This window comes from Apium graveolens, chromosome 9 (assembly GCF_009905375.1).
Source record: "Apium graveolens cultivar Ventura chromosome 9, ASM990537v1, whole genome shotgun sequence".
NCBI lineage: Eukaryota > Viridiplantae > Streptophyta > Magnoliopsida > Apiales > Apiaceae > Apium > Apium graveolens.
This window is the reverse complement of record NC_133655.1, coordinates 8,469,753-8,491,249: the sequence shown is the minus strand read 5'-3', so window position 1 is coordinate 8,491,249 and position 21,497 is coordinate 8,469,753. Positions and strand designations below refer to the sequence as shown.

Genomic DNA, 21,497 nt, shown 5'->3' with positions numbered 1-21,497 from the left:
TGCATATTGCCTTTGTGTTCTAAAAACTAGCTGCACTTGTTCTACGATATTGTTAACCAGTCCCAGAAAGTTATTGGAACCAGTCCCATAAAGTTGTTTGTTGTTGTTCTGGATAGTGTTCACTATTTTTGAAAAACAACCTTTAGACCGATATTGTTAGATTTAAATCTTGGCCAAATTGTTGTTAGTACATTTGAAACAATAGCAAGAGAAGGAAAGAATACTTCTAGGAAACCCTCTGCTAGTATCCAGATCCAGGACCCGGACCACTCCCAGGCACAGGACTTGGGGGCCGACCTGCGACACTCTCCAGGAGCAATCACTGACACATACTCCAATTATAGAAAGAGTAATAACACCCCAGGATGCTAGGAACCTTATTGAGCTGAACCAATACAAGTATACAAATATTCCAGTCGCTAATGAGCACATGGCCAACCAGACCAACAATGAACTAGCTAAAGTAATCCGGCTCTACAGGCAAGAGCAAGCCTGGGCTATGGAGGAAGCCGAACTAGAGGAGGAACCTGGAAGAGTCCGGAGACTCCCAGCAATCCCGGAGATCCGTATTTGACCGAATTGGAGCTAAAGGGAAGAAAAACAAAGGATCAAAGTAATAAGAAAGAGACAGAAGCAGCCAAACAGCCAAACAGAAGAGGTTGAAAGAGATGGGAGAATATATCAGAAAGGAAGAATAATCAAAACTTGAGCTCAAAATTCAAAAAAGAATGTAGCTAGAAGAAGAGAAACTACTGGCCAACTCCCGGACCAAGAGGACCCGACAGGTCCCCACCCCTGAGGTCATTTCTGATGATGATGAGGAGAGGCAGAAGGAACTCAAAGATAAGATCTATGAACTACAAAGGAAAATGGATAATGACTCCAGAATGGATGTTAGGGACACCCTGGCACCTTTTAGCCACTCCTTGGAAGCTATTCCCCGGCAAAGAAACCTCAAGCACTATAACTATGATTCTTTGATGGTATGGGAGACCAAGAAGAACACTTGAATTATTTTGAGCAAATTGCACAGATATACTACTATAAAGACTTAACAAAGTCCAGGTTCTTCAAATCAACTCTTAAGGGGGCTCAGAGATGGTTTAGCCTGATCCCATCCCTAAACATCCACAGCTGAAAGGAGTTCGACGGAGCCTTCCTCAAGAGGTTCCGAGCTAACAAGACTCTTGAGTTAACATGTATCACCTGGAAAAAATTCGGCAGTATGACAACGAATCTTTCTTATCCTATATGAGGCATTTCCAGGAAGCAATCAATAAGATATCAAACTTAGATGAGCGGGAAGCTCTAAGTATCTTCCGGAGGTACCTAGATCCGGAGCATAACGAAAGGTACATTATAGAACTGATCAACAAGGAGCCCTAGAGTCTTGCTACAGCTTACTCCATGGCTGCCAGATTCATCAAAGAAACTTATGTGCTCCAAGATATGAGGATGACCCGGAGTGGGGGATGAGCAAGAACACTGATGACCGATCGAAAGGGGGTTACCATCAGGACAAGAAATTGAAACAAAGCCAACAGAATCAGGGCATGCAGGCTACTCTAATCTTTCGAAGGCTTGGTCCTAGGACTGAAGTCTAAGAATGACTCGGGACCAACTAAACAATCCAAGGAGCCAAATAAGGATCCTGGATTGGACTCCATTGAACCGAACCCGGGAGGAAATTCTGAAGGAGATCAGAAGATAAGACGTTATATTATCTGCCAAAGCCAATACAACCTTCTCCGGAGAGCAGGCCTTACAACCGGCAGAGCGACTATCTTGAAACACATGGCCACAAGACAGAGAATTATATATCCCTAAAATACTTCATCGAGGAGCAAATCAAGAAAGGGAACCTCAACAAGTACATAGCCAAGGAAATCAACCAAAGAGGAGAAGGACCGGAGAAAGGAAAGAAATAAGTGATTGTAATCCTAGGAGGCTCCCACTCCCCACCATATAGTCCGGACTCAGGAGATAAGTCACTCTCTATCTAATTATTCCTGGAGATGGTAATATCTTTTAGCAGCAAGGACTATGAAGGGGTCAACCCTAATCACAATGAGGCTTTGGTCGTGACTTTGGATATTTTCGATAATGAAGTCAGGAGAATGCTAATTGATAACGGTTCTTCGGTGAACATTCTTTCCAAGCATAATGTGGATTGAAATGCAGCTAGGGAGTGTTCATTCAAATGAGTGTCGGGAATACCCACTCTATGGGTTCTAGAATAACTTAGTCCCGATCAAAGGGACCCTGTACTTATCGGTCCTATTCGGAGCCGCTCCCAACCAAGTAACCATATAATAAAGTTCTATGTCATCAATACTCCCACATCCTACAATGGAATAATTGGGCAGTCCGGCCCTAACCAGAATGCAAGCGATAACTTCCATCTCCCACCTCAAGATCAAGTTTCCAACCCGACTAGAGTAGGCGAGGTCAAAGGAGATTATGAAGTTGCTGAGAGATGTTATAGTCAAGCTTTGGTAATGGTTAAAACCCACCTGGATAATAAGAGGAAGGCCACAGTCCTTCACACACTATCAAAGCCAAAAGAAACACCATGTACACTCAAGGGAAGGAATGGGAAAAGAAGTTCAAATCATTGAGTCCATACTGGAAGGAAAAGCAACCAAGTTGAGTTCAGAAGAACCTGAAAGCAACCAAGTCACGGTAGTTATTGAGGAAGACTCGGCCCTAGGCCGGGGCAATCCTACCATGTAAGCAACCAATATTGAAACAAAGAAACGAATACACAATAACAAAGATGGAGAATCAGTCTAGGCTCACAACTACTTGAAAAAGAATGCTGAGGCCCGAATCCATCAAATGGTCTAGACCCAGGACCAACCAAAGATCGAGGCCGCAGTAGAAACAAAAGAAATTACTATTGATGAAAACAGTCCTATAAAAATGGTAAAAATTAGATCCGGACTCGAAATAATTTTCAGAGAAGAACTGGTGTCACTACTCCAGGAGTATAGTGATGTACTTTCCCGGAGCTCAAGAGACATGCCCGGGCTACACGAATCCATAACAATGCACAGATTAGATGTTAACCCAAACAGAAAGACGGTCAAGCAAAAAAGAAGAAAATTTGCCCAGGAAAGGAAAAAGAAATAGACAAAAAAGTAGAGAAGTTGCTCAAAGCGGGAATTATAAGTGAAATCAAATACCCAGAGTGGTTGGCCATTGTGATCATGGTGAAGAAGTCAAACAGAAAATGGAGAATGTGTATCGACTATACCGACCTGAATGATGCATGCCTAAAGGACGCTTACCCTTTGCCTAACATTGATCAGCTGATAGATGCCACGTTCAGGACACATAATGCTAAGTTTTATGGACGCCTTCTCTGGGTACAACCAGATCAAGGTGAACTTGAAGGACATACCGAAGATAGCATTCATAATTCACAGAGCGGTCTACGCTTATGTAATGTTACTATTCAGATTGACGAATGCAGGATCCACCTACCAAAGAGCAATGAACAAGATATTCAAGTCCCAGATCCGAAGAAACTTGGAGTCCTACACCGATGACATGATTGCAAAATCAACAACCATCCCAGGACATATCAAAGATCTAAGAGAATGTTTTAGTAACTTAAGGAAGCATGAGATCAAGCTGAACCCGGAGAAATGTACCTTCAGAGTTTGAGCAGACAAGTTCTTGGGATTCATGATTAGCAACCGAGGGATTGAAGCCAATCCGTAGAAAATAAAGGCAATCCAAGAGATGAAGGCTCCCCAAACCTAGAGGGGCGTGCAAAAGCTAGCCGGGTCACTAGAAGCACTCAGGAGGTTTGGTTCAAAACTAGAAGAAAGATGCTTACCTTTCTTTGATCTATTGAAAGGTGCAAACAACAAGAAAGAAGTGAACTGGAGTCCGGAGTGACAGAGAGCATTTAAAAAAAATAAAGGGATATTTTTCGCAACCACCAGTCCTAACTAAGGCACAACCTAGAGAACCTCTATACCTCTACTTGTCAGCTGGAGCCTTAGCTGTTGGGGAAGCACTAGTACGGGAAGAAAATGGAACACAACAACCAGTTTACTGTATAAGCCAAGTACTCAAGGATGCGAAGACCAGTTACCCGAGTTTGGAAATATTTTCCTTTGCCTTGGTCACAACATCTAGAAAACTTAGACACAATATTCAAGGAAGGGAGATCCGAGTCTTCACCAACCAGCCCTTGAAAAAAATAATACATAAACAAGATGTCTCGGGAAGACTTATCAATTGGCTGTGGAACTAAGTCAGTTCAATATAAGCTTCATTCTCAGGACTGCCATCAAAGCTCAAGTACTTGTTGATTTCATCATTGAGTGCAACTTCCCAAAAACTAGAGCCAAAGCCTTAAAACATTGATTCAGAAAGCTACCAAACCTTGAACCCGGGAGCCTCGACTCTGAACGTCGACAGATCTTCAACAAATAATAGGTCAGAAGCTGGACTCATACTAAAGATCCCGGATGGCTTCGTGATCCAAACTGCTATATCATTTGGCTTCCCAACAACAAACTACCAGGCATAGTATGAAGCACTTGTTGCGGGACTGAAGCTCTCCAGGACCCTCATGATCTAGGACTTAAACATCTATAGCGACTCCCAGATAGTGGTGTAGCAAACAAACGGAGAATACATTGCAAAGGACCCAATACTAACCAAGTATCAAGCCTGGGTTCAAAGCTACTTGGCAACAATCCCAAGACACCAAGTCCTGCAAATCTGTCGAGAAGAGAATGCAGAAGCCGACAACCTATCCAAGCTAATCCATAACTTATCAGACCTGGACTGCTCAGTTTACTTTGAAGAATTACAAAGGCCATCAATTGAAACCAAAGAAGTCTTGGAGATAGACAGCACCCCGAACTGGATGACTCCTTTTATCAACTACTTAGAAAAGAGAGAGCTTCCAGAAGACAAATGAAAGGCTCAAAGATTGAAATCCAAAGCAGCCAAGTTCTTTCTTGAAGAAGGACTACTCTATTGTCGGACCATCTCCTCCCCTATACTGAAATGCGTCGGCCCGGCAGAAGCTAATTATTATTTATTGGAAATCCATGAAGGGATATGCGGAGATCATATAGTCTGCAAAATCCATGGCTCACAAGATCATAGAACAAGGCTATTATTGGCCAACCATTCACCGGGATGCAATAGAGTTCGTAAAAAAATGCAAGGAATGTCAACTATTCAGTAATGTATCATGGATCGACCCAGTCCTACCCTCCTCGGTCCTGTCTCTAATCCCCTTTGTTGTTTGTGGTATAGACATCATGGGACCTTTTCCCAGGGCTAGAGAAGACCTGAGATACCTATTGGTGTCAATCGACTACATGACTAAATGGGTAGAAGCGAAGGCTATGAGGACAATCAACCAACAAGACTGTATAAAGTTCAAGGACAACATTTTGATGAGGTTCGAGATCCCAAGAGTCCTAGTATCAAACAATGGGCTACAGTTCGTTGGATCAGAATTCGAATCCTATCTCCAAGAGTGCGGGATCAAACATAAAAAATCATTAGTAGTATATCCTTAGGGGAATGGACAAGTAGAAGTCACGAACAGAATCCTGCTCTGAGGAATTGAGAAAAGACTTAGAGAAAGCAAGAGCAAATGGCCAGAAGAGCTTCCAAATGTGTTTTGATCCTACAGAAGTAGTCCCCAGACAAGCACATGAGAAACTCCTTTCAAGCTAGCTGGGAATCCTACAGAGGCAATGCTGCCAATCAAAGTAGGATCCCCTTCTCATAGAGCAATAAACTTCGATGAAATAGCTAACAAAGAAGGTCTCAGAACAAATATTGAACTAATTGATGAAGTCCTAGGACCAAGCTGTAGCAAGGATGGAGAAATATAAGGAAAAAATAAAAGAGCACTTCAGCAAGAAGTCCAGGGTCAAAAACTTTCAAGTTGGAGACCTGGTACTTCGAGACACTAGAAGCCTCAGATCCTACCAACACCGGAAAGCTAATGCCCAAATAGGAATGGCCATACAAGGTGAAAGAAGTCCTAAGACCAGGAATTTACATGCTAATGAATATGGATGACTCCGAAGTTCCCAATACCTGGCATGGACTCAGGCTAAGAAAGTTCTATCGCTAGCAAAGAAAAAGCAACCACATCAACCAAAAAATTATAGCCTATAGAAAGCAACGACTTTATTACTCCACATCTTGTAAGAAGCAAATTTGAAACCAATGAAACGCATTTCTAATTTTACTTAGCAATTTTTTACAAGCAATCCCAGTCAAAGGCCATTCTTGAACTCAGGACTAGCACATTATTTGTTACTTAAAAATATTTTTCTAAGAAAATATGCAATTACAGTCCGGGGCCACACTCGAACCTGGACCAGCACACTATTTGATACTTAGAAATATTTTTCTAAGGAAACAAGAAATCGTAGTCTGGAGCCATAATCGAACCCGGACTAGCACATTATTTGTTACTTAAAAATATTTTTCTAAGAAAACAAGAAAACCCAGTCGGGGGCCATACCTAAACCCGGAGTGACACATTATTTATTATTTAGAAATATTTTCTAAGGAAACAAACAATCGCAGTCCGGGGACATACTTGAACCCGGACTAGCACATTATTTGTTGCTTGGAAATATTCTCTAAGGAAACAAGCAATCCCGGTGTTGTTTCTAACTTAGAAATATTTTCTAAGGAAAAATCACATTAAGAAATAGAAATTATAGCAAAAGCAAAATATAAGAAATAAAGCAAACTAATAAAGCAGACAATTCTGGACCAAACAAAGGCCGGATGAAAAGTATAAAGTTTATAACACAAGATAACGCCAAGTAAAATAATCCAAAGTTACAAACATCAGGCTAAGAGTCCTGGGGCATCCTCAGGAAGGAAACTCGGGCATGGACCATCGAATGGTTCTGGCTCACCAAGTCCTGCTTAAATATTCTGCTTGGCTTTGATAAAAACCTGGATGAAGCAACCCCAATCATCCTCCGGATCGGTCTTGATGTGCTTTTTAGCAACAATCCAGCAGCGAGCGACTTTCGGGGCGCCAACATTCGTGAGGGCTTTATCATACTCCTATGAGTTCTTGTAAGCCTCTATGATTTCAGTCTCCGACTTCACGTCCGTAAGCTGCCTCCGGAGCTCTGCATGTTCAAACTTCAGCTCCCCGGATTCCTTCTCAGCACTTTCAGCCAGGCTTGTCACATCAGTTCAAGTGTTTGTTTAACCCGGAGAAGGTAGTGTCCTTGGCAGAGAGATCATCCTTAAGCTCACCAAGCTCTCTATTCTTGTCAGCAAGAACTTCCCGGAGATGCTTCAGCTCAGAATAAGAGATAGCAGCTGCCCCGACCATAGAAGCTCTGAGCTACAAGAAAATCAATACAAAAAAATTTAACATCAAGTCAAGAAGAAAAGACTAAGGCAGAAAAACAAAAAATATAGGATTATACCTTGTCCCCAAAGCCGGGTGCAATCTTTCACAACAACATCCAATCCGGCCCAGTTCATATTACTTCACTCGGTTCGGAAGGGATCTCCACCATAAACCGTGCAACCCTCCTCCAGCCGCAGACCACTCCTCCCGGAACCTCCCTGCTCCAGACCTTTCCCCTTATCCCAGAAAGAATCAGCAGCTGGGAGAACTTGTGACTTACTGGCCCGGGGAGGTTTGGTGCCCTGGGTCCGGAGTCGTTTGTTCTTCCTGCCAGCTTTAACTTCAGGAACCTCGCCCAAAGGCTCGATCTCCTCTAGATTCTTGAAGTCATCATCGTCATGTACTTTCACAACCGGATCTGAACTCCTATCCTCTTCAGATGAGTCCGACTTGGAAATAACATTGCTTTGTGATTGCTCATCTAGATGCGGCTAGGATCCGGACCTGGCCACTAGAAGCTTTCTTCCTCTGCTTAAAAGCAGTTCCCAGTCCCAGTGGAGCATCACTATAGGCTGAAGCAGACATATTCAGATTGTAAAAAGGAAGACCTATTAGAGAATATAAGAAACAAACACATTAGTCCGGGGAAAAGGCACAAAAAATTACTCCGGACACATACAATAAAAATACTAGTATTCAAGTCCTGACATAAAAAAAACTACTACACTTACAACCAAGTTTGTTTATAGTCTTGTGATTCATAAAGGTGTACCAGATCAACTGGAACTCGAGACACTCACAAAATATATAAACAAGCTGAAGAGCTTCACCCCTCAGAACTGGACGTCAGAACCTAGTCTAAACCCCATCCAAAGCTATGTAGGGCCAGTAAAAAGGATCTAAACCCTTTTATCAAAATCATTTCCCCATTCCAGTGTTTTAAAGATGACTGCTGAATGACGGGCCTAAATCCGGAACAATATCCACACTCCGCAGCCTGGAAGCATATCTCATACAAAGGTGGTTAACTAGACTTAACTAAACTGAAGATATGATGCGAAAGTTTGAAGGTAGGCTGGACCCCGAACTGGTTGCAACAAGCTATGAACCAGGACATCTATTTAATCCTGTTAGGGGTTAGCTGCATAGGAGATAACTTATACACATGCGTACATAAGTGTTTAAGGAATAGGTGCCAATGGGGGTTCCACCTGGACCTCAGGTGCTCAACCAAATAGGGACAAATCCTTCAGTCGGCCGGTGATAGATCTTCTCCCAAGGAAGTGGCCACCTCCACTCAATAACGGGGGTCCAATTTAAAGGGAACCCGGATCGACGAGTCCTGGGCAACGTGATCCAAAGCAGCATATTCATCTTTTAAGGGGTACGACTCCTTGGAAAAAATCATCCCTATAAATTTCCGATCGAACTCGGCCTCATCCTACCTCCCCGGATCATTATCCTACTGTCTAGCATAGTCGGAGCTAATACTCCTATAGTACCAACTATTTTCAATCTCCTCGCTCTTAGTAATAAAGTAATTCGGTACATCAACCCAATAGCCCTCCGGAGTACAAGGAACCATTCTAGGTGATATCTTGCTAATAGTCAGCTTCCTAATGACATCAGAGTCCCAAGTGGAGGCTTTCTTTCCCATTTTTATCCGGTCAGAATTAGAGTCAGAATCAGAATCAGAGGGTCCTAGATAGCAGGAGAAGTACACTTTGGCACGAGCTTTAGTCCGGACCATAAACCTAAAAGCAATAAGATGGGTTAGTCTAAATCCCTACGAATTCTTTAATTTATAACCTACAAAGGTCCGGACTACCCTTTACTCAATTTTACTAGTTATGAACCACTAATCCGGGGAAATACCACCCTGGACATTAAGTAAAACCACAACCCCAAACCCCAAGGCCTGAACACTAAAGACAAAATCCACAAAACTGAAGCTAACTCTAGAGCACATTATTCTGGAATAATCCCACCAATCTGGACTCAAGTATAAAACCCTAAACATAAAAACACCTCAGATGCAAAATCAAACACCAAAGTATAGCCAAAGCACTTATACATACATATATACAAAACAACGAACGTATGAAAATGCACAAATCCAACAAGAAGCCACGAAATCGACAAAGGAAGAACATGAGAACAGTTACTGTGAAAGAAGAAAAAATAAAAAAGACGAAGATGACGAAGACTTACAAGCGAGAAGATTACAAATAATGTAGAGGAAGAATAGCACAGAATCCTTGGCCTTCAAATCCTCCCAACCACCACCAGCGAAAGATAGAAAACGGAGAGAAAAGAAGATTTTCCGAGAATGAAAATTTGGGAGAGTAAAAACAATGAGAGAAGAAGAAAAAAAGGGAGTTTATATAGGGGAAGTTGGTAATTCACACGGCCGGGCCATGTGGCAACATCTGGGCCATCCATTCACAAGTTATATATATATACAATTATATATACAACAGTAATTAATAACAGTAATGATGGGGCACTTCTTTTCAAGAAAGTAATAGCTGTAACAATTCAAATCGTTGGGGAAACCACTAATCGATTCATATTCCTAGTCCGTACTGTTCAACAACAACACAACCTGGACAAGGAGGCAAAGCAAGGCTCAAATTTCTCCAAAAGAAATCTACTCTATATGCCAGTTAGTCCAGCTTAGTCTACTTCAACATAACCCGAACTGGGGGAAAGTAAAGCCCAAATTTCTCCAAAGGTAATCTACCCTATGTCCAACTAGTTAGGCTTGGTTTACTTCAACACAGCCCGGACTGGGGGGCAAGCAAAACTCAAATTTCTCCAAAAGCAATCTACTTTATATGTCATTAGTACGGCTTGGACTACTTCAACACAACCCGGACTAGGGGGAAAGCAAAGCCCAAATTTCTCCAAAGGCAATCTACTATATCCAACTAGTCCGACTTGGTGTACTTCAAAACAACCCGGACTGGGGGGCTCAAATTTGTTATACAAACAACCTACTCCAAATATTATTCACCGTACTTCCCATCCAGAAAATCTGCAATAAGGGAGTCGAGGCACATGATAGTAGATATGACTCTTAGAAGGACTGGGCCCGGACTCTTGATGCCATCTGGTCTCGCTTACCCTTAGTCAGGACTAGTGGTTCCCAGCGGCCCAACCCTTGAGAGCCCCAGCACGTGAGGCACATGTCCATACGCGTGATAGAGACAGCTGTCATCGATCAATCATGAGAATAATCGAGGCACCTGTCAGAGGATCCTTAGACCATTCCTCAGCCATTCCCATCCCGACACATGTAAGGCATCCACCCCAGTCAGGTGTCCTCCACTCCTATAACCGACAACTATGATTCAAAGGTACCAACCCCAAATCATACCCTTGAGCTATAAATAGCCCAAGGAGGAGAAATTTTGGGGTTAATCACTTTTACACACTCATATATACACACAACCACCCTGAATTCCTATCTATCTTCATCTTCCCCAAAGTGAGTTCTTACTCTCACATCGGAGGCTCCGCGGGACCCAAACCCCCATTCCGGTGTTGTTTTGCAGAAACCCCACTAACAACTACACCGCAACCGCAACCGCAACAAAGGATCCAGGCGCGGCATCGAAGGAGCAGCTCGGCACACCGGAGTTATCTGGAACTTATACGATCCAACAAGTGGATGTTTTATAAATGTTTCATAGAAATGCCTTCACTTGAACACGTCTCCGTATCTACAATTAAACGCTTCATTTTTTTGTCTATGGATCCACCGTAGCCCTCATCTCTTCTTGCTCAGCAATCAAGTTATCCCAAGTCTTTTAAGCAATTAGCTCTCTTCTTGATCAAATACGCAGTCTTAACTTCAGAGTAATGTCAGAGATATTTAAAGTCTATCAAAACCCTATTCCTTGTTATTGCACCGGTTTAAAATTTAAATACATTGGACGATTATTTTAAATTAAATATAGTTTCTAGCCCCATAGGATTTTTATTTTGTAATGTATATAATTTCTTGTCAAATTTGATCGGTTTTTACTTCAAAAATAAAACAAAAACATGAAGGGACGGGCTTTACGATGATAGGGGGACAAAGTAGCGGGAAATTGACTTTTTTTTTCTTCTAAATCTATATATCTAAACTATTTTATAACATATGAAATATTCAAAATTTTGTTACGATTCTGTTTTTTGGTAGACGCTGAATTCACATTACTATCCTTATTTATATTTTTAAAGTTTTGGTACGGTACTTATTTTTTTTGTACACGCTGAAAATACATTACTATCCTTACTTATATTTTTATCAAAATATTTTTTTATAAAATTAGTTTTATATCTAAACATTACACCTTTTTCTCTCCGACATAATTATCTCCCCGCTAAAGTCTCTCTCCGACCGTACTAAGCCAAAATGGTTTAGTTTTAGTTGGTACAATGAGCTCCGGGCTAAAACTTAGAGGTTAGGGGTAAAACAAAAAACTTACATACAACTTATTAAAAATATAGTAACATATGTCAAAAAATTCATTACAGTAACGGTTTAGTGACAAAAACAAAATTAATATATTATATATTAGGGTTTGGGTTAAAATGAGCTAAAATTAGATTAATATATGTTATGGATCTGGGCTAAAACAGAATCAAAACAAAGTAAAAGTAAAGATAATACTTTCCGCTGTTTGATACAATGAGTCTAGCATTCTAAAACAAAATTAATCTATCTATTACTTCTATTACTATTATATAAAACAGGAAACATTCAAAATTTTCGTACGGTGCTTATTTTTTGGTACATGCTAAATTTATCTAATTACCCTTATATCTTATTTTTACTTAATCCTAATAAAGTATTTATACTACTTTATTAACCATATACGTACATCTGTGTCTGCACAACAACATAATATTAAATCAAATCTCTTAATCATGTCCAATAGCCAAAAGTCAATCTTCACAGGACTTTAATAAAACTGATATTGTATCTAGAGCTGTCAAACGGATAATTCGGATACGGATCTGCCTATATCCGTATCCGGATCCGAATCCGGAAATCCATATCCATATCCGCATCCGAATTCGGAAATATATAAAGAATAACATCAGAATCCGGATCCGATGGTTACTATCCGGAAACGGATAATATCCGGATCCGAATCCGATTTTCAATCAGATTTTTTATTTTATATTAAAAATTAAAAAAAAATGAAAAATTATTAAAGGATAATATCCGCTTTGTTTCGGATACGGATAATATCCGCTTTATTTCGGATACGAATGCGGATTTTTCGGACGAATATCGGATTTTTCGAATTTTTTTGACAACCCTAATTTTATCCGTTGTTGGGGTAAAGGATCTACCGTCTAAAATAAAATTAACATAAGTTATAAATTTTGGCTAGGATTTGAGTTTAAATAAAATTAATTTTTTTATATTATTATATTAAAAACGAAACAATGAAAGTTTGATTGATAGTCGGTCTGGACACCGTAATTATAGTAATATTTAAAATAAAAATATATAAATAGATTAATATTCATAATAAAATTATTCAAAAAAAATAGAATTATAATATGTCTAATAGTCTTGGTTTAAACAAAATAAACTATACTATTCAGCTAGCTGGGCTAAATCTATCAATCTATACTATTATATTAAAGACAAAACAATGAAAGTTTGGTTGCTAGTCTGTCTGGTCACCGTAATTATACTAATATTTAATATAAAACACATTCATATATAGATAAATATTCACGATAAAATTATAACATGTCTAATGATTTCCGTTTAAACAAAAATAATATATAGTATTCACTCGGGCCGGGATAAACGAAATTATACTATTGATCCAATTTTAAATAAAAAACTAAAAATGAACTACATATAGTTAGTTAGATTTGAAGAATCGGGCTAAAATAAAATAATAAATATTATTGATCCCGCAAAAAATATTATATTATTGAACCGGATTATAATAAAATAAAAAATTGAACAGAAATTCGTGGGGTCGTTATAATGTCATCAAACTAAAACAAAATAATACATATTATCCATTCGGTATAAAGTAAAATAATAATCACCCCGTGTTAAAATAAAATTAAAAAAAATAAGTATAATTAGTTGGATTTGATTGATATAACAAGGCTCAAACTAACATATATTTTATGTCATTGATACATAGAATTTTACCATTGATTCGTGTATAAACATATTAAACTAACATAAATCTAAATCTGAATATAGTTAGCTGGATTTGGTCGGTTAATAGACTAATGACAATTCGTATACTATTGATCTCAGCTAAAATTTACATTTTAATTAAATATAATAAACTTTCGTAAACACGCCTATAAATATCAATAAAAATATAAATTTCAATCATTACATTATTTTTTAAAACCGTAGTATCACTAACTGATACACCTATGTGTGTATTAATAAAAATTATCAAATCATATTATTAAAATTTCAAATAAATAAGTTTCATAATTTAAAATTTTTACTTCAAATTAAATCCAAAAAAATCATGTAATGTCAAAAATAATCCGTGCATCGTACGAGTTTTAGGCTATATAAAAGATGAAATATTAAAAGTTTTGGTACGGTACCTGTTTTTTGGTACACAGCTGAATTTACTGAATTATCCTTAATTTTATTAGCCTTAGTAATCGAATTATAATAGAAAAAGAAATAAAAATCGTTTTCAACTATAACACTTTATCTTTTTTTATTTCTCTCAATTAAAACAACTTCTCTAAATATCATGAACAAGTTTATTTAATAAAATATAATAATAATATTATAACCACTAATAACTAATAAATTATATTTTTCAGCTACTTAATTGTTTATTTTATTTAATTATTATTTACTTAAAGACTTTGTTAAGCTCCCCGACTTTAGTAATTTATAAATTCTTAACTACTTTACGCGAATAACTTAGCATCGTCATCATTATTTCGCGACAACAATATATAATAATCTCATGTCATAATACAAAAATCCTATATTCCTAAAACAATGAAAAAGTCAAAATCATCTGCACATCTAATCAGTAGTTGTCGCATATATATTTTGTACGGGTCCACGATAAAAAATATCTGTTTTATATAATTTTTACTATTAATGTAATGACAAATATACTTAAAGTAAGTATTATCTTACAATTCAATTATATAAACAAAATAAAAAAAATATTTAATTTTTGAAGTCGAATTATTTATCTATCTATATTCTTATATTATATAGGAAACTTTATTTAGCCAAAAAAGATGAAACTTTGCGGTTCTTTCTTTAATTACCTAATTGCCCTTTCTTAAAAAATTAATATTTTATTAAATTGCCCTTACTTAATTAATATCTAACCAATTACCTTTATCAGTAAAATACGTTACATTTTTGATTAACTAATTTTGAGTCATCAATCCATGTGGTGCCACGTAAGTAATCTAGGTGACATCTCATAATCAGTTTATGTGATTCTTATGATTGTGAGTGATCCACATGCCGTTTCTTAATTGGTCAAGTTGACAGTTTATGATTGACTTCTTTGATTGACAAATTTTTTAAGGTTGGATCGGCAGTTTAATATGACAAATTCTCTTCTCTTTTTTTTTTCTGATTATATACACTTTGATTTGCTCTTATAATATTAATGTTAAACATATTAAATTGGAAAAAATTAATAATCATATTATTAAAAATGTCGACGAGAAAAATTAAAGAGGTGCTGCATTAAAATTTTTAATTACAAAACAACTAAAGTATACAATAACTTACACAAGAAATTTACATACTAAAATTAAATAACTTATACTACATCAGAAAATGGTTGAGTTTGAGAATAGAAAATATATTTGTTCACTCTCTGCCTCCGCTAAATTGGCTCCTCTTTATGTACGAATTTCCAACGTTCCATTCTCTAACTCTTAATAGTGTTGTACACTTTACTGGAGGATGACATCCATAAACATCGTAAACAAGCCTGCAACAAGTAATTTCAAATAAAAAGAAATATCTATCAGCGTTGAACTATGGAACAAATATATTAATAGTCAACTTACCTCCTGTAAAATTCTACCATGACAAAAAACAGACAATAGAAAAAAGGGGTGTAATTGCTTACTTACGTAAATCCATAGTACCCACAATACTAAAAGAAATTGATATTATCAAAAAGTTGAAATATTGCAAACGATTTCTACTTTGAATGATGAAACCATCAGACTAAAACTCAACTAACTTATTGCAAGGGAATCATAAAGAACATACTTGGTTTGTTTATAAGCTAATTATTGCTGAAGTTGAGATTAATCAAATTCCTGTCAAAACATAAAATATTCATTTCAAAATCTCTCTCAATTACATAGAAGAAAAATGAGAGAAAATTACAAGATTCTTAGAAGGGTTGTTTCTTACCAGGACAGAAGATGACTTGTAGCTCTCTGTTTATCAACACATCCGTCTTCACATCAAGCCAGATTCGACAGTAATTAGTAAATAGTAGTGATAGATAAACCAAGTCATGGAGGTATGGGGAGGTTTTGGTAGTTGAGAAAGTAGCGCAAGATTTCTTGGTTTTGAGAGAGAAATATATTGATAAAAATTAAAATCAAGCGGTTACATAATTGATTTTAGATAAACACAAAATACAAACACACCGCTCGTTGTGGGATATTATTTTCACTCAAAAGTTTAGGCGGGATTTTGTTTCACTTACAGCGGATTGTATTTTGCCAGGGGAGTAAATTTAGGTTTTGCATTTTTAATGGCTCTTAAAAAATGTCCGTAATGATTGACATGAGATTACATTTAACATGTTTTTATTAGTGTATTGTGTGCAAAAATCTCCATACAAGAATTATTATTTCAGAAATATTAAATATATAATTTATTCTATTTTTTATCATACATAATTACAAATTTGAATTACCAAGTTTTAAAAAGTGAAGTTACACTTTTTTTAAAAAAATATCGTTAAAATTTAATAAAAAAATTTAAAGTGGTTTAATAATAGAATCAAAGTAGAATTATATTTACTCAAAATTTTCTACAGTAAAATTAATTTTTTTCCCAAATTTTAATTCTTAATTTTTTTATTATTTTCAAATATAAAATATTATTCTAAATTAGTATCGAAATTTAAATTTTTTCAACTAAAATTTTATAATTATGTATTAAGTTTTATAATAAAAATTAAAAATTTTATGTGATTCTCCATGTAAGATTATTCGGATTCATGCCTATATATATGATATTAAAATTATCAGTTATACATATTACACCTAAATTTTTGGTAAACAGTTTTGGGAGTCAATTCAGAAAACTTACCATTTTCCTTTTAGTATTTAATTAATTTATTTTCAAAAATAAATGATAAAATACAAGTTTATCAAAAAACCTTTTTGAAAAATATCCTGTGCGCACTCAAAAGGTGGCTGCAAGTTATCTATCATAAAAAAAATACCCAAGTTGATTTTTTTTTGTGGAAAAATACTATCATTTTTTATTTTGTTTTGTAAAGTTAAGTTGTTTAAATTTTCTTTGCAAAAATATGGTTTTGAGCAACTCAATTCAACTAAATAATAATGGACGGGAGCTTGGTCAATCAAATATATTTGAAAAAAATGAAATTTCGAATATATAAATTATACAAATATTACACTTTTGCTTCAATGGTAAATTACAGCTGGAAATTAAGAATTAAGAAATCCTTAAAAACAGAGGAGGCTCCCTTATTATGTTACAATGAATTCTATTCTGCCACGTACTTTAAACCCCTGTTCTTTAATCAACCTCTGTCATTTTTTCTTCTCGTGATTGACTTTTTATAAATAAAATAAGATTTGTCAATTTTTTTAATTATTAGTTATAATTTTTTTATAAGATTTTAACTAAAGATACGTATTATAAATTTTTTTATTTCATACTATAACTTATGAATAGAAAAGATTAGTTATGGATTAAAAACATTTAACATATTTTTATTTTATATCAAAAAAACAATCCATATAATAGCTAATTAATTGTGTTACTACCATTCACCAGAACAGGGAAGAAGGTGCTCGTGTCCAATGTGTTGACAGGAGGAGGATACGAGGATCATGTAATCCTATACTATATGCATAAGTAACTGTGGTTTATGTTGACATGTCAGCAGAGATGTTAAAATACGAAATATACAATTTAGTGAAACTTGCAAGCCAATGTTAACCGCCAAAATTTTAGAATTTTTTTATCGTGTGTGCAGGTGAATAGAGCTTTTTAACTGCCTAGATTATCTGTATAGCCTCACTAACAAAACAGGTTATAATTTGCCTATCAATGACTTTTACTAATAATTATTAGTATGTAAGTATAACTTTTAACTACTAATATGAATGGGTAGATAATGTATTGATAGGTAAATATCATATTTCTTGTATTAGCATATAAATAATTAAAATCATCATAATTTACTAACAGATGTAAAATAATTTATATGCTAACACACACATACATATAACTTAATCTTAATTTGTTAACAGTAGTGTAAATAAAAAACTAACATTTTCTCATACATACATACGTTGAATTTCAAAAACTAATATTTTTCATTAAAATCAACTTTAATATTAACAATAATGTAAATTTTACATTATGGTATATTATGATTGCAAGTCATTCTGACTTCAGTTTTGCATTTTTTATCTTTTTAAATTGAGTAAATTAATTGTAAGTTAGTATTGAACTCAGTAATAATATAGAGCAGTACATATAGTTTATTTAAATAAAATTCAAGATTTTGGTCAACTCTGTCAACATATATGTTAATTTGTAGCTTTTTATTTATAAACATACTAACGACATTCTACAGATTAAGATTAATCGTTTCGTTTGAAACGTACACTTACTACTCTGTTTATATTCATTCATTAAATATAAAATAATTGGTAAGAAAAATATAATATAATAATAGTTAAGGGGATATTCACTCCTAAAAGTGAGGAGCTTGTTGGAGAGAAATTTTATCTGCATTTCTTCAAAATTTGACTCAAGAGCCTATATAAGGATATTGTTGGAGTTGCTCTATAAACATTATAATTGTATGATGCATAAAAAAACTATAGAAAATGACCCGTGCCTCGCACGAGTTATTATGCTAGTTACTATATAATAGACGAAATATTAAAAGTTTGGTTCATACGTTCCTTTCTTCAATTACATAATTGCCCTTCCTTAAAAAAATTAATATTTTACTCAATTACCCTTACTTAATCAATATATAACTAATTATCTTTATAAGTAAAAAGCGTTGCCTTTTTTTCACCAACTAAAATAACTCATTCTCTACAAATCTATACCCTTATTAAGTAAAACATGTTGTTGTTGTTGTTGTTTTCTCCAAATAAAACAAATCTTTTTCTAAAAATATTATGGACAATTCTTTTTAATATATAATGATTATCTATTTATCAAACTATACTATATTATAATAGATAAAATATTAAAAATTTAATAGTCGATCGGAACTCGCTGAAATTATAGCACAACTTAATTAATTTATTATTTTAACATAATTATCTTATATAATATTACAAAAAAATAGACGGGAAAAAAGGGAGTTTTATCGTGAATAAGATAAGATCCATGTTCACAACTCTGAAATTAATGTTGATAAACCAAATCAACAACGATACTTTAACTAAACATATTTTTCCTGGGAACAGTTCTCCAACATTGATAGAAACTTTTATAAATGGGAATTGAACCTATATTTTTTAGCGAGTTTATTAAATTTTTTTTTTCTAAAATTTAATTATTAGATAAAAGATATATTCTGATTTACTTATTGAGACATACTTGCAGCGTTAACAAATATAAATAATAAAATATTAACATTAAAATAACAATTATTTAAAACAATCGTGCATCGCACGAGTTTAGACTAAACATTAAAAGTTTGATAATCGGTCGATACTTGCTGAAGTTACTTAATTGTCCTCATTTAATTAATTTTTTACTTTGACATAATTATCTTATATAATGTTATCGTTAAAAACTATGAAACCCCTAACACAAAGTTATATATAACCGAACACATTAGGCGAGTATGAGACGATATATGGGTATATATAGACGGTGTTCGGGCTAAAATAAAATAATAAATACTACTAACAGTGTCATAATAATTATACTATTGAACCGAGATAATTCGTTGGTCGATATAATGATATTAAGCTAAAAATAACATATTACTTAATTTTTTAACAACTATAATTAATATAATCTTAAAATAAAAATAATAAAATAACAAAGATTTAAAACAACCATGCATTGCACGGGTTTAGGCTAGTATATTATAATAGACGGAATATTAAAATTTTGGTTGGTCGATCAGTCGGTCATTCAAATACTAATTGATATTGAAGTTACCTTTGTCTACAATTTTAAATTCTAATTCATATTGAATGCTGTGTTATTATATTTGATATTAAAGTCAAGTCTTTTACAAATTTAAATTTAAATTCATATTGATGTTAAAAACTAAAACTTAACTTTTAATTAAAATATTTTCATTTTTTGTAAAAAAAAAATTTGATACCCGCTGATTGTACCGAATTAGCCTAGGAAATATATTTTACCAAATTACATTTAATTATAAATAATTACCTTTTTGGCAAAAAAAATAATTACCTTATATTTTAAAAATAATTAGATACCTATTATATATACAATTCTCTCCGAAAGAATTAGAACTCTTCTCTTTTAGATATAATAGGTGAAAGTTTAAAGATTTTTGGTACAGTGCCTAATTATTGGTACACGTTTATTTTATCGAAAAAATTTAATTTTTGTATACTTATAAATTAATTATATTTTTCTTATTTATAATATATAATTGAATTGTCTTGAACACACGCGAACACACTTCGATTTTGGTAATAAATATATATTTGTATCATTGTTTACCTTCTTTAAGGAATAGGGAATTCTCCGTCGCACACCTCTTCTTTAGAGAGATTAAAGAAAAACCCTGAGAAGAATATGATTCTTATAATCTTGGCAAATCATATCTCTGGATATTTATGAAATTTACATTATATTAAATTTTAATTTTAAGATTGACCGGTCCTTTGAAAGACTTGAAAAAAAAATAATAATATTGAAATTGAAACAAATATCATCAATAAAATTTCTTAACAATTTTTTCCTTCAGAATAGTAACTGGGTGAGTGTGACGGGGCAAGTGAACAGTAGAGAAAGTGTAACTCCTTAGTTTTGATGATCACAATACAGCAAGCCATCATGTTGTTATTTAAGACTGTTTGCAGGATATATCAGCTTAATGACAAAGCTGTTTAAGTTTCATGACAGTAAGCTGTCATAAGTCGGTGATCTACTTCAGCAAGCTATGATCACATTTTTTCAGGATAACAGCAAGCCAAGATGGACAGTCCATATTCAACAAGGAAACAGATTTTCAAGGAGAAACTTTAGGGATTTCTTTTATCGAATTGTAAGGACTTCTCTATTATATTATACATGTTTTATATATAATATAGCTTAGTTTTTCAAGTTTTTTAAAACCGTCCCTAATTTGTAGGAGTTTGTTTCTTTTTCAAACTCTTTCTCCTACAAACCTGTTTAAATCGTTTTATACTCTGAAGAGACTTTTTCTGATCATTTTTCTTTCTTTCTCTCTTCTATCAAACGGATACGTAAACCTTGAAAACCATCCTAACTAATTTAAACGTTAGAATTGGATTCTAACCGTTGTAAATTGTTGAGATTGTTTTGAACGTTGGTGTATGTTTATTTATAGAGTTTCTTGCAGTTCTTATCGGGTACGAATTGTAGCAAAAACACTCAAAATTAATTAAACTTTATTGATTCCAAAATACTCTCGAGCTCTTAATTATATATACACGTTATATCTTAGAGAGTCTATAGTTTGAGTTATAATAATTTTATCATTCGATTTGTATTGTTCAATTTGTATTGATTAGTTGCTGGATAGTTGGCTAAGGGAAACAAGGGTTTGGTGAACTAGTGCTAGAGAAGTTTGTACTTCGGAGTAGTATAGTACTTAGAGGGTAGGTTCAGAAACAGGGTTTCAGCAAGCCATTATCAGCAGCTGGGATAAAGGGA

General features: G+C 34.6%; 1 long non-coding RNA gene across 1 annotated transcript; it reads right to left on the bottom strand.

Annotated features, from left to right (window-relative positions):
• Positions 1–15,099: 15,099 nt before the first annotated feature.
• LOC141682794 (uncharacterized) lies at positions 15,100–16,044 on the bottom strand. Its single transcript, XR_012559949.1, has 3 exons — positions 15,786–16,044; positions 15,639–15,688; positions 15,100–15,351 (listed from the first exon to the last, which is right to left on the bottom strand). It is a non-coding gene; the product is annotated as an uncharacterized LOC141682794 (long non-coding RNA).
• Between the last annotated feature and the right edge of the window lie 5,453 nt (positions 16,045–21,497).